The sequence below is a fragment of the Haemaphysalis longicornis genome, unplaced genomic scaffold (genome assembly GCF_048455015.1).
Source record: "Haemaphysalis longicornis isolate Haplotype H1 unplaced genomic scaffold, Haemaphysalis longicornis Haplotype H1 scaffold_11, whole genome shotgun sequence".
NCBI classification, from domain to species: domain Eukaryota; kingdom Metazoa; phylum Arthropoda; class Arachnida; order Ixodida; family Ixodidae; genus Haemaphysalis; species Haemaphysalis longicornis.
Window position 1 is genome coordinate 97,964,631 of NW_027526214.1, and position 15,319 is coordinate 97,979,949.

Here is a 15,319-nt window from a genome sequence, read left to right on the forward strand (position 1 = left end):
ACGCCGCCACGCCTTACCCGGATTGACGGTGTGACGGGACTCATGAAACTGTAAGCCGTGCACTGTGTTCGAACTTTTGTATAGCCTCTTGCGGATGGTTAAGCTGCCCTCTTTTTGGTGATACGTGCCTTTGTTCCGTGTATCTGTCGTGGGTTGACCGGTACATAAACGCAGTTATCCCTAGAACTTTCCTCTATTACTTCGCTTCGACTAAGTACCTGAAAGTTGTAAAAACATAGACATTTTTTTAGGGTAGTGTAAGACGTAGAGCGAATGTATAAATCGTCGAAATAATATTAGTTTAGCGATACAGGCAAAGTGTACGATAGAGTGTGGAGACCGTAATTTGTGCGAGCAGGTTTAATGTGCCAGTGTTCATTGTGTCGTGTGTAATGGGAAATTAGGTTCTTGTGTAAGCTAGCGCTATCAGACAGAAAAGTAACAATCTGGATGACATCTTTTCTTGTCATAGAAAGAGCACATTAGACCCGCGCACATTATCCTCAGCTTGTTCCGCAGCGCGAAGCTGATAACGAGCGTTGAGAAGATAAAGGTGGCTCAAAGACGCATGAAGTACCTTGGACATAGTGTGTATTGGAATGAACGGTCCTCACCCGGAGAACGTTTTCGCGAACGCAGGTCTCGCGGATCCAAAGAAAAAAAGGAGATACGAAGCCTCTTCAGCCTTTGTGCTATTACCGGTGACAACATCAAACACTTTGCTGAAGTAGCTGAACCGCCAACGTCCCTAACAAAGCGAGGGGTGCCGAACCCTATCCTTTTAGCAAAAAGCTGAGCGAGCGTTTGAGAATAAAAAGGAGTCTCTTTGTTCGGTCGCCGGGCTGAACGCTCCTGATCCCCACCTGAATATTTCCTTGTTTACTGATGCGCCTCCGGTAGAAGCTGGGGTGTGTCTGTGGCAGATGGAGAAAAAGGGCGTGAGAAACCAATCGCATTTGCACCACCCTTTCATTCCAACCTAAACCGCTTTTCAACCATCTAGTACGAGGCGTTTGCCAACATTTCGGACTTGAAAAAGTGCGAATATTGAGTTTTCCGTGCTGTCCAACGTCATGTCTCACCGTAAAACTCTGTCCTACCTGACGACCTGTACGCCGCATTGGGTAAATTATCGAGGGGTCCGTCGGCCTTGCAACTCTACAACGTTGTCGTCACACACAGAAAATGATTAAACTACGCAAACACAAAGGCAATGTCGAACCTACTGAATGTTGCTTGGAGTGGATACCAATAAAATGACCGGCAGCCTTAACACAACGATGGCATTCGTGAATGTTCCAGTTCACCATTCCTTTTTTACGGAGGCGTCCATCTGGGTATAGAGAGGTGGATTCTGCGAAGGCGTTCCATTTACCAAACTGAACTTTCAGCTCTCATAAACTGAGCAGAAGCAAGCGCCAACTTACACCAACGAAGTGTACCACGCTAAGCCATCACAGGGAATATGTGCGTGCGTCTGAATAGTCAAAATGGAAAGTTGCTTAAGCTTAATTGTTGCTAGCAAACTGGCTGTGTTGTTGGCCTGTGTGTTATTCCTTTTTGCAGTGTTCTACACCAAAGATGTCGTTTTTGCGGTTATAGCAAAATAGAGTGGTATAGCTTAAGTTTTCTTCTAGTTGCTTGTTGCTCTTACTCGTAACAGAGACCCAGACCGCAGTTTTCTATCGTTGGCCTTTAGTGTTTTTAGAATTTTTATGCTTGTGCTTTGCTCATGTTTTCCGTCCTTTTGAGAATCAAGTGAATAGGTAGCATATTGTAGCTTTGGTGACAGATGGCTAGGATTAACAAAAGGTTAGAACTGGTAGGGTGCTCATTTGTGATTATACTTACCTTTGGAGGGAGCTTTCTTTTGCAAAAGGGTAAAGGAATCAATTTCCATGAGTGAAACTTAATCGCAAAAATTTTTCACAGGGACGAGAAAGGGAACGACACACGCGCTTACTATCAACTGAAAGTTTTAATGAAAACGAATACACATTTACACCACCCCCAGACCCCATTTTGCTTCAGAGGAATCAAGTTTTTCTTTTAATTTTCGGGGTATTGACTGAACGAAAAGTTCCAGTGACCCTTTTCGAGAGGAGATTTGTAAGATTCTCTTGAGAGGTCATAGAACAGGAGCCGCCCCCCACCCCTCAACCATCACCCCCCCTCTTGCGTGTAAAACTATTGATCCCCGGAGCTCTGACTGGAGGCACAGCAGTGCCAACACAATGCTGTTGCCGTCTTCACTTCGGTGCGGCGCGTTCGGGAGACGGCCTGTTTAGATAGTGGAAATGCCAAGGGGATACACCTCTTTTTAAAGGATTTGTTCGTAGCGGCCGACAGAAAGGTTTCACCGCCATCTCGCCACATACGAACTGCGCATTCGCCGCCGTGAGATTCGTGTGGCGCTCATGAACTTGGAACGGCTGGTCTTGGGTTGTCGAAACCTCTCACCCCGACACAATGCATTCGGTGTGTGTTTTCGCCTCACCTACGTGCTCGCTTCCCACAGCCTTTTAACCCACAGGTGGCAGTGCGAAACTGTATAATAATAGGCAAATGGCGGAGTGACAGCTCGGTACGTGAATTTCCCCCGGTACCCATGGCGCATGCACGGAAGCTGGTGGGGCGTCCCCTGCAAGAGAAGGAGTCTCAACAGTCGAAACGCGGTTGGTATTTGCGAGCCTGCTAAGCGAGAGGTAAATTTAAGGATCGCATCGGAAATTATGGGTACAACTGTGTACCGGGAAACTAGACAGGTCCTATGGCGGGAACAGACTGTCGGCAGACGTCACTGGAGATGGTTTCAGTATGCTCTAATTAAAAGGGAGTTAGAGTTTAAAAGCTCCAGTGACTTGTACACACTAACACCTAAGGTCTACCTGCAGTTTGAAATAATTTTTTGCTCCTTATGTACCAAGTTACTCCTATGCAAACAGTTGTACAAAAAATATTTGTTTCCGTTCACCAAATCAAAGCGCCTAGACTTCGTCGATTCGACTCCCTTCTCCGAGAACCACTACACGATCCGCTTTCGAGCCTCCTTCCAAATCAAGCGGAGCCCGCTCCATTGGTTTTCTGATAGGCGCCCGCCTGGCGGGAAAAGAACCTCACACCCTAAAAAGCGTGTTTTTTTTCTAGCAGTATTACTGACTTTTCGGGATAGAAGACCTCTTTTTTTATCCCGTATTGCTGTAATATATCCGCTGTTTTTTTTTGGTAGACTCTGCCCTGGGCAAAGAGAATGTGCCATATTTATTATTTATACATTATAAAAACTCTTGGCGCAACACTTGTGATGGCAGTTTACTTGTTCCCGGGCAATGACCACAGAAATGTCTCTGTTTCTATCGCTGGTACTGCATAGAGGCGGTCGAAGACATCTAAATAGTAATATGCAACTGCAATACATGTGCTATTTTTGGCACAAGGAGATGCCTCGTAGTGGCAGAGATGGCGACAATGAAATAATATTTATGCATTATAAAATTTATTTTCGCAACGCTTCTAAATGAGAAGTCCCTTGTTCAGGGCATTCATTATTAGGGTGTTTTCTTTCTAGCGCTACCACTGCCTACTGAGGATAGAATATCTCTTAAAATATGAAGCACAAAGCAAGAAACCTCGGTAACAGCAACAGCGGAGGGTTTATTTCGACGTTTCGACTTCGAGACAAGTCTTCTACAGGAATATGACATACTGCTGCAATCTATCCGGAACTTTTTTGGAAAAAACACCGCGCGCAGGGGCAAAGACTACGAACACCATTTATTCCTGGTCAGCGGCATTTTTTGTTTATGTCCTTTAGTCGGTTAACTCTCACAGGTTTAGTTTTTCCTCCCTGTTCTGCGGCACCACGGGTGCTGTCGTTCGGAATGTGAATCAAAGAAAATGCGAGTAGCAACATTAGGGCATTATTGAGGCATTGAGGCAACAATAAATCGAAAAATGCTGTTATGCTGCCATTTCGGCTTGTTCACAAAGAACGTGGTCGAATTTAATGGCGATGTCGTAGATAAGAGGATCCCGCAACACTTCTTAACTACAAAACTGCCGCTGTTGATGAAATGCATGCCTCTGTGGCATTACTCTAGAAGGTAAACTATTTATTTATTTATTTATTTTATTTATTTAATTATTTTATTTATTTATTTATTCAGTTACCCTTAAGGCCCGAGGGCATTTCAGAGGGGAGTGGGTACATACATACATGTACAGCATACAAATCAAAATACAACCACAGAAAAATTGCAATCAAGTAACATCGCTTGCTACAGGGTTGAACTAAGGCTACGTACAAATAAAATTAGTGACAGCAACTTTAAATAAAGCAGCATCTTTGATACCAACGATATCATGAGGAAGATGATTCCAACATACAGAAGTTTTTGGCACAAATGACTCCTGAAAACACTTGGTGTTTTCAGGAGTTCCGCTGACGGAACTCCTACTTTATGGCGATGATCAATGCGAGTGGAAACGTAAGTTGGTTGGTCCAATAATCTATTTCTGAGTAATGGATTGGTGAAGTAAATTTTGTGAAATTGACACAGCCGAAACACTTTCCTGCGGAGATACAGTGGGGGTAATGACAGTGTGGTTTTCCTTGATGTGACGCTCGAGGTGCGATGGTAATTAGAAAGGATGAAGCGCGCTGACCGATTCTGCACTCGTTCTAATTCGTAGATAAGCGAGTCATGACCAGGGTCCCAGACAGATGCCGCATCTTCTAATTTGCTACGCACCAATACTTTATAAAGTAAGAGTTTCAAGGAAACGGGTGCCTGATTAAAATTTCTTCGAAGGTAGCCCAACGTGCTATTAGCTTTAGCTGCAATATATTCAATGTGTGTCTTCCAAGATAATGTAGAAGTTATGTATATGCCCAGATACTTATACGAATTTACTGCTTCGAGAAGAACATTATTAATTTGATAAGCTCTGATACTAGTGCTGTGACGGTTAACGTGCATGTACTTGCATTTGTTAACGTTTAACGTCATGCCCCAAGTCTCACACCATTTCTGAACCCGATCCATATCTGCCTGCAATTCTAGAACGTCTGAATGACCCTTAATTGCCCGATAAATTACGCAGTCGTCTGCGAAAAGACTGACTGAAAAAGTAACGTTTAGAGGCAAATCGTTTATATGGACCAGAAAGAGCAATGGTCCCAACACAGAGCCCTGTGGGACCCCAGAGCCAACCGGGACCCTGGGCGAGTCAAAGTTATTAACAGTTACAAATTGGGAACGGTTACTGAGAAAAGCAATCACCCACGCGAGGACGTTATCATCTATATTGAGGCTCCGTAATTTTAAAATGAGTAAATCATGAGGTACTTTATCAAACGCTTTTGAGAAATCTAAAAAGATGCAGTCAATGGGTGTGCCGTTGTCAAGAATAGAATGCAAATCGTGAATAAAACATAATAGTTGCGTTTCACAGGAAAAGTTTTTACGAAATCCATGCTGCGAATCAGTAAAGAAAGAATTGCCCTCTAAAAATTTTACAAGCTGCGAATTAATTACGTGTTCTATTATTTTGCATGGTATCGAAGTGATTGATACTGGTCTGTAATTCTCCGGACAAAGTTTATCACCTGAAAGAATGGAATAATTCTTCCCACACTCCAATCATCCGGAAGACAGCCTGCTTCCAGAGATTGCTCAAATATTTTTGTTAAGATTATGGAGCTGTAGACTTTAGTGTTTATAAGAAACTTGGAAGTAATGTTGTCGATTCCGGCGGAAGACGAGACTTTAAGGTTTTCTATTATTTTTTGTACGCCTGCTGTGTCAAAAAGAATGGCTTCCATCGGGAGATAACCACTAGCTTGATAAACAGGATTCGATCCTTTGTTGAGAAAACCCGACACTGCCGCCGCGAAGGTGTCACAGAGAATAACAGCGCAGTCATCTTTATGGGTTAACCCGTCCGAAGTTTGAAGTGTTATTTCGCGAGTATCTTTTTTATTCACCACCCTCCAAAATTGTCTCGGGTTATTGGCTAACATATTCGGGAGTGTGTTATTAAAATAGGTTTCCTTTGCTGCTTTTGTGGCCCTCCTGTATTCACCATTAGCAACGTAATAAGAATCCCATCTGGCCTGTGACTTAGAAACTTTAGCGGACCGAAACAGCCTTGTTTTCTTATTAGCTAACCTTTTCAAAGATTGGCTATACCAGGGAGCGTGCTTATTGGGGGTGACTAGCCTCAGAGGAACAAACGTTTCAGTCAGGTATGTTACTTTTTCTTTGAACAAATTCCAGTTCCAATTAACGGAACGAGCCACAAATTCATCAAGATAGCTGTCCAGAAATAAACAAAGTTCTCTATTGATGGCATCAAAATCGGCAGCAGCGTAATCTCTAATGCGCTAAGTATAATTTTCATGATGAGGGACACAAATATCCATAGTGAAATGGAGCAAACAATGATCACTTAGTTGAGGCAAACAAAGTGGAGACATGAACAGGTCAGGCACGTTGGTTAACACTAGATCTAAAACGCTCGAAGTAGTAGGTGTAATGCGGGTTGGTTGGGTAACAATTTGCGTAAAGTTGAAATCAGAACAAAAGCTCAAAAAATTATAACTGTCAATAGAAAACGGACTTAACTGAGGTACATCGCTGGACCAAAATATATTTGGGTAGTTAAAATCTCCGGCTAAAAGGACTGGTACATTAGGAAAACGTTCCATAACTATGTTAACAGCATCGTGAAGGCTATTTACAAAGCCCGGATCGCAGTACGGTGGACGATAGCAGATACCCAAAATAATCTTTTTATAACTTGTGCAAATTTCAACAAATACGATCTCTAAATTGGTTACAACAGGCACAAAAGACGAAGAAATATAATCCGCTACCGCAACAAGTACACCACCGCCGCATCTATCCCCTCTATCGCGACGATACACATTGAAACGCTTTGTAGAGTCAAACAATTCACTGCTGTTAATTTTTGAAGTAAGCCACGTTTCTGTTAACAACACAACGCCAGCGTCACATGTGTCGACCGCCGCATTTAGTTCATCACGTTTCGATACGACACTCCTTATGTTCGCGAAAAGAAAAGAAAGCGAATTTTTCGGGCACCGCCCCCACCCCTCACGTGTCGCTACTGCGGTGAGTTTGCAACTGATAGCGGTGCTCTGGAAACTGAGTGTTCATCTGAAAGCTGCTGATTAACGAATTCCCCAGAGGCGCCGCCAAGTTCGTACACACTGTCGCCAGGAAAATTGTAACCGTAACGTTTATCACCTATGAGCAACTTATTATACCGAAGCTTGAAGGAAACGTCCCTTTGTTTGGCAAATTCTACAAGCTTCTTTCGCGCCTGCCGTGTTTCAAGGGAATAATCCTTACTTACAGTGATGCCATTCTCTTTGAATTTTCCGCTGAGGGATAGTAATTCCTGCTTTAACCTAAATGATGCGAACTTCGCAATAACAGGCCTATTTTGGTTGGGCCTGTACGTTCCTAGCCTGTGTACTCGCTCAAGTGCTTCGCTCGGCACTGGTGACTTAAAAATTGTAGTGATCTCTTTAACCAATTTTTCTTCAGTTTGGTTCCATTTCTGCTGTGGACAGTCTGTCAAACCGTAAAACAAGAGATTACTGCGTCTCATTCTATCCTCAAGCTGAGAATGTTCATCGTGTAACCTAGCGTTTTCTCTGCTCAGATGGTCGGTTAGCTGCCTCAGCTGCAAAAGTTCATCCCCGACCTCGGCATTGTCACACGCTTTTGCTTCGACAGCGGCGAGCCTACGGTCGATGTCGTTAACTTTGCGCTCGATTGCTTCCTGGTTGTTTTTAATCTCATTCACGCTAGATATTAACTTCACTTGGTCCTGTTCCATTTTTTCGGTTCGAGAGTTCACGCTCTGCAGAAGAGCAAACATGTCACTAAATTTTGGCTCATGAGCCCTATTGGATGCGTCCGACTCTGGAACCTTTTTATTGGGCCCTGGGTTTTCTTCAACGTCGCCAGCTAGCAAGACAAGTATAGATATAACATCGACACATTCACTTAACAGTGACAACAAGACTCCCGGGCGTGGGAACAGCATCAAGCATGCATTGTTTGACTTCTTTGCATATAAAGAAGTGTTGTTACTAACCTGTGTGAACAAGCGAGCAAAGTTATGGTGCCGCATTTCTGCGCTGTTCCCACGCCCACTGGAGAGGCCAGGTTGGTGCCATCCGTTTTTATCCTGGGCTCGCCATGACGTCACAACCGATGAAGTGGCCGCCTGGCTCGGGAAGATGTTGCAGGGGTGTTGCCGGCACAAACCTGGGCTGGCCGAGAACTGGTCGCTATCAGGTAGAAGCACTGGCCGCGGCTCATGCCCAGCAGTCGGTGATAGCCACGAGCAGAACTGAAGAAGTGAAGCAACCTGTGTGAACAAGCGAGCAAAGTTACGGTGCCGCATTTCTCCGCTGTTCCCACGCCCACTGGAGAGGCCAGGTTGGTGCCATCCGTTTTTATCCTGGGCTCGCCATGACGTCACAACCGATGAAGTGGCCGCCTGGCTCGGGAAGATGTTGCAGGGGTGTTGCCGGCACAAACCTGGGCTGGCCGAGAACTGGTCGCTATCAGGTAGAAGCACTGGCCGCGGCTCATGCCCAGCAGTCGGTGATAGCCACGAGCAGAAGTGAAGAAGTGAAGCAACCTGTGTGAACTAGCGAGCAAAGTTACGGTGCCGCATTTCTGCGCTGTTCCCACGCCCACACAACGCTTTGATTTTCTTGTGGGAAACGCCAGGTACTGCCTAGCCTGACGCGTGAACCCGGTGTCTGGTTTTATAACAGCTGTTTGGTGACCCTAGTCCGGCGTAGTCTTCGAGGATAATCTGCAAACATAATCTTTACCTGGAATACGTGGTTAGGGTACCCGTGCTCAAACGTGCTCTTTCATCCCAATTGCATGGCAGCAGTGTTTGTGAGGCCAGGCCAAAAATTATCATCTACACACGGCGTGTTTTGTAGACCTTCTTTTCGCCTGGCCATCACGTTCTTCGGGCATTGATCGTTGGCAATTATTTCAAGATTAAACTGACGGTAGCATGCTGGATATCTCAAGTTATGGGTTAGGCGATATCAACCTGTGGCTGATTAACCCAAGGTTCACCCCAGTCACGGCCAAATCAGAGAGAGAGAGAGAGATGAAACTTTATTCTGCAGCTCAAGTCCGAGCCGGGGAGTTATGAGTCCTCGGAGGGAGTGGGTGCCCTATCGTCCTCCGACGGTGGCGGGATTGGCGGAGATGCACCGAGAGGTTCAATGTGGGCAGCCAAGAGGGGCCACAGGGCTGCCCGTAGGTTTCCGGGGGGAGCGGTCCAGCTAGACCACGAGTACGGAATATAAGGGGAAAGGGGTTGGCCGAAAGAAATGTGCAAGATGAGGTCTCCCGTGCACAGCGCCAATATGTATGTTCATTTTCCGGATAGCCACCTCATACCTGACAGTGCGGACGGCCTGGTGACTTCTGTATGTAGAGGACGAACAGATCACTGGGGAGGGACAATGTATGCGCCTGTCTAATATATGTAGCGTGTCTCTGTGACATGAATTAAGATGGTGTGGAGAGTACCCTTCTTGCTTTGCGGAGACTGCGAGATGTTCGCGGTGCGTTTTATGATCCATTGCTCTATCCTCTTTTGGATAGTGTTCCTCAGGCCATGGCTGAGGGCTGCCCGGGAAATCAGCGTCGCGGGGCAGAGCGTGAGCTTGTTTATTACCCTCTATGCCTTGGTGGCGAGAGACACATTCGAGGAAAACGTGTAGGTGGAGATGAGCCCGCATGTATGTGATCAGGATAGTGTGGACAGGGGATGGACTGTCATTAGAGGCGAAGCTTTGTAGTGCTCTCTGACTGTCTGTGCGGACTGTAATGTGGGCGGTCCGATGCTGGTGAAGTGTAATGCCTTCTGCGATGGCTTGAGTCTCTGCACCTGTTGGCGAGGGGACGTTGACGTGATGCCGTACATCAGCTGTGCAGGGGCCAACCGATGCTGTAGTCGTTGTACGGTCCACAAAACGGGCGTCCGTGTAGTAGGTATAATCGATTGGTTCGGGCAGGTGTTGAGGGCGAGATGCTCTACGTTCTTGGTCTGTGGCTCGACTCATGTGCTTTGGTACGGGTAGCACAGTGATTCTTGGTATGCTTTCCCAGGGTGGTGGCGGGGGAGTGATGGGTGGAAGGTGGTCGGTGGGATACCCGAGGGCACGAAGGATTTCCCGCCCTTGCATAGAAGTTGTTAGTCGGTGGTGCTGAGCTTCATGATAAACAGAGGTTTTTTCTTCAAGAGTGTTGTGAATGGCAGCGTCATTAATTAATGCCGTGGGAGCGTAGAGAGGCACTCCCATTTCTATGCGGATGCATTTTCTGATTGCTGTTTCGATTTTGTTGGTTTGGTCTTGGTAAGACGCTGAAAAGGGTATGCATACATGACGAGTGAGAACACGAGGGCTTCCACTACTTTGCGTATTTCGTGTTCTTGGAGGCCTTGATGGTGTCCAGTCACGTGGCGTAGCATTTGGTGAATCTGGCAATTTGATCAATGATGGATTTCACCCATTCCGTACATTTAGCGCCTTGTTGGAGGATGAAGCCCAGGACCTAGATGTGGCTACGGTGAGGGATGAGCAAGTTGTTTACTGTCAGAGTAATCAGGTTGCAATATTGGTAGTTTTTCTTGGTTCTGTTGTCCAGTACAACTACATATTCTGATTTCTCGTTTGAGCAGGTGAGTCCGACGTCGTGGGCGTGCGCGCTGATGATGTCGAGACCCTGTTGTAACGCGTATTCCTTCTCGCCGGGGTTACCCTTTCTACATCAGAGTGTGATGTCGTCAGCCTATATGGCTTGTTGAAGATTTGGGATAGCGTTCAGGTTGTTGGGGAGATTTTTTATCACTAGATTGAAGAGCGTTGGCGATAATATGGACCCTTGTGGTGTGCCTCTGTGAAGTGGGTAAGGGCGAGATGGTTTCCCATCGGGTCCCAAGATGCAGATGGTTCGGCCTGTTAGAAAATTTTTAACGTAATTGAAAATACGGATACCCGGTCTAGTTTTCTTGAGGCTGAGAAGTATCGCGTCATGCAACACATTGTCGAAGGCTTTTTTTATATCTACTCCTACGATGGTCCTTAATAGGGCTGCACTGGGCTGTGCGTGTACGTCCTCATGAATGCGCTTGGCAAGGTCCTGTGTGCTCACATGCTTTCGAAATCCCACCATTGTGGCTGGCAGGTGGCCGTTGTTTTTGAGGTGCCATTCCAGTCTAGCGAGCACCATCTTCTCCATTAGTTTTTCAAGACAAGATGTCCTGGAAATGGGGTGCAGGTTGGCGGGTGTGTTGGGTGGTTTTCCTGGTTTTCGAATGAGGGTAACTTCAGCTTCTTTCTATTCGGGGGTAGGTTACCTAATCTCGAAGCCCGATTGATGTGGTCGAGAAGTTCTGCAAGTTTCTCGTCAGGGAGGTTGCGGAGCATTCCGTATGTAATTTTATCGGTTGCCTGGGCCGTGTTGCGAGTGAGTTGATGCAGTTCCATGTTTAGTTCTCCGGATAGAAGTCCGAGTTGATTCCTTCATCCTCATCTTCTGCTGCTGTTTCTGTGTAAATGATGTCGATGCGTGTGGAACTACAAGGGGGGTACAGTGTGTTACGGATCTGTTCTGTGATATCATGTGATGTGCCTCTCATTGCTAAGTCAAGCCGTTGGATGGTGTATTTTGGCTTTTGTTGTCCCAGTAGTATGCGGAACAGTTGCCAGACCCTTGCCATATGAAGCTTGCCGCATACTTGAAGCCAATTCTCTGTTTCTCTGTGGCTAACTTGTCGGCATACTCTTGGGCTTCGTGATTGAGGCGGTAAATGCATTTTTTGAGCACGCTATTATGCTTGTCACGTTTCCAGCGTTTGACACTTGCACGACGCGTTATCCAGATGCTAAGGATGTGCTGGTGAGTGTAGGGATTGGATTTGGTGCGGGCTTTTTTTTTGGTGTGTTTGCGTACGACTGTCAAGATGATGTCGCTCCATTCAGCAAGAGGAATTCCGCTTGTGTAAAATTCTCGCAGTTGTCTACGGACATTCGGCCAATGCGTTATACTTGTTGTGGGCCTGTTTGAACGGTTTCGTTTTGATGACCGAGTGAGAGGGACACTTATTTGGATAATGTTGTGGTCGCTCCCGAGAGTTTCTTCGGTGTTGTCCCAGGCGGCGATTAACGGACCTCGAAACCAGGTAAGATCACGATTTGTGTCAGCCTCCTCATTGGAGCCGAGCCTCGTGGGAGAAGTGGTGCCATTCATAAGGGTTAATTGATGGAGGCTGGTAAATTCGTCCAATTTACGCCCTAATGGGGACGTTCAAGTGTAGCCCCAGCAATAGGAGCGTGTCTGGGCTACGACCTGCATTATACATCGGATGGAAGGCGGGCAGCATGGCAGTTGTTTGTTTGTGAGGCCAATAGCAGTTTACAATAGTGATGTTCTTACCCTGAACCATCGTAGTAGTAGCTACGTGCTCTTTCTCAGAGGTATTAAGAAGCGTAGTATCCAGCTGTATGGTGAGGAGAGTGTTGTGTACGTAGGTAATTTTAATGGTTGGCGGAGTGGATATCGGTTGCGTCCTTTTCCTATTCAGGATAATGCTTGTCTGAACATGGCGATGATATCCCGGGAGGGCAAATTATCCATTAGTTTCTTGTAAGGTAAGAATATCCGGTTTGCTGTTGGTGTTGAGCATGTGTTGAAGTAAGACATTGTGTTTTCGACGGAGACCTCTACAGTTCAATTGCCATATTGTGAGTGATTGAGGGGTTGGCAGTGATTGGTTGCGCATCCTAGACATGTTCTTGGTTCGTAGGCTCTGTGGTGGCAGGGGTATGGCGCTCGCGGAGAAGGAGCGCCTCTTCTACGACTTGGAGGGGCGCTGCTAACTGTTGTAGCATGTTCTAGAGAGGGGCGAGAGCTTGTTGAATAAGGGAGGCCAGTATTTGCTACAACAGCCCTGGGAGCGACGTTGAATGATATCGTGCACCTTCTGTGCAATTGCTGAGAGGCATGGTTGTTTCAAAATTTTTATTGTGTTGGTGTATATTGGGTTTAACGTTGGTATCGTGAGGATGGGGGGTATAATATTTAGGGGAGGATAATATTGGTGGTTTAATATTTGGGGGTGTTAGCTGGGCCGCTCACCTGTGGCGGATCTTGCTTGTCTTGTAGCGGATCTTGATGGGGCCGGGAAGGGGGCGTCGCTTGGACAGTGGAGTGAGCCTGTTGGGAGGCCTCAATGTGGATCTCGTTCTTCCCATTCCTCTTCGTAAGGCATGGAGTTAAAAAGTTGCTGAGCGCCCTTGCTTTCGTGGGCATGGGAAAAGTGTTTTTGAATCTATGCCAAATAATCTCCTCTACCCCAGCTGATACGTAATCAATGCTAACTTTTTTCGGCGATCTAACAATCGCTTTTTGACACTGCCCTAATAAAATCGCTCGATGGCTTTATGAGGCGATTGCACTGCTTCCCTCAGGATAGGTAGAGCCCACTCCTGGTCCTAAATTAAAAACCCAAGCTACAGCTCAAGATGACCATGCAGCTGCCAACTCCGACCAAATGCGCAGTATGCTCCAGATACTGAAAAACATCCACAAAGGTACAATGGATTTAGCCAGAAGGAAGCGGAACATGAAACAAATATCAGGGAAAAAACTTTTGTCTGCTGGCAATATTTTATTTCGCTGATATCTGCTTCATGATCCGCTTGCCTTTTCGCGAATCCGATTGTACTTTTTGGGCAGCAGGCGATAGAGACAAGACTAGTTCACACTCTCACCGTCTTGAAGTTTTTAAATTAAAACCGGAAACGACAGAGCAGCTTGGTGATGGCCTTACGGTTGTCACCGACACTGCAAGGCGCTTGATGTCGCCGCAGGACACGACTCAATTTCTTACGGAAAACATAAAAGACTGTCCAAGGCTAAAAACCTTCTTGTCTATGGCATCTAAGAATCGCGGGAATCGTGACGAGAGATAAAGTAGGCCCTAGGTGCGTCATGAAGTGCCACCGGAAAAAAAATTACTAGAAACGATGTCCATCGCGCTGACCACAACGTCACATAGTCCACCTCAAACTCTCGTTCTGTCATGATTACATTTCTCATCTTCAAAATGAAGCAAGCCATACATTCCACTCGCACTGCTTTAAAAATAAATACAATGCCACATCAAAAGAACAAGGAGCCGTAACTAAGGAGGCTGGAAAATCACTACTAGATTTGGGAAAATGTACACCACTTTTTTCCTAATTCGACTAACCTTATAAAAAATGCTGAAACAATGAACTTGTGGGCCGGTTAGTCGGCATACACCATTGTTATGTGAGTGGATTAGTTCTTATGCTCCAATAATATGCTTTATATATATTTTTAGGATGGCTTGTTCCAAAATCTTCACATGCACCTCCCAGCACCACGTAAACCACCTTTTCTAATATTTCAAGGTTTTTTTTATTCCCGGACCGATATACAATTCTTTTGTACCACAAACCCAAACCAGAAGGGTCTTAAAAAATGAAGTGAAACTTGTTTGTATGCTTTGTACGAGGGGTGCGGAGGTGCTTCAAAGTAGTCATTGTGTAAAGACATTTTTAGGCTTTTTAGATGAAAAAAATGCGCTGTTTATCAAGTACAATGCCTTAGATTTGGTAACTATTTTAGGCGGAATCAGCGTGATAATACGTTAACTATCACACTCAGAATAGATTCCTCGCCTCCAAAAAAATAACAACTCGTGTACCTTTGATTGGCTTCAGTTTGAAACATTTTCATTATGTTCATCCAGTGCGCTTTTTTCTACCAGGGTTACATAAAAGTGCCCTAACAGCGATGCCACATTATGTAAGAAGTATTTAAATGTCTGTGCATGCGTGGGTGAGGAATGCTTGGCGGGAATTCCTTTTAAATCTAAAACATGAAACTACCAAAATATGCGGCTTAAATCTTCTCCTTAGGACAGGCCATTTAAGTGCACGTATGCCCTACAGAGGATACCACCAACTGCAACGCAAGATGTTAATTTTGGCATGTAGCTTCTAGTGGTATTAAGCGTGTTACCCGAAAAATCAATACATTTAGTACATTAGGTTGCACTGGAGCCATGTCGTATCACAGCCCGAATCAAGATGAAAAATACCCGGTTGAAGTATTGTTTAGGAAGTCAGGCATTTTACTGCTGCGTTTTAAGATAACTTGCCCGCTTGTAGATGCATCACTTTCCCGAAAAGTTTGCATTGACGGCATGT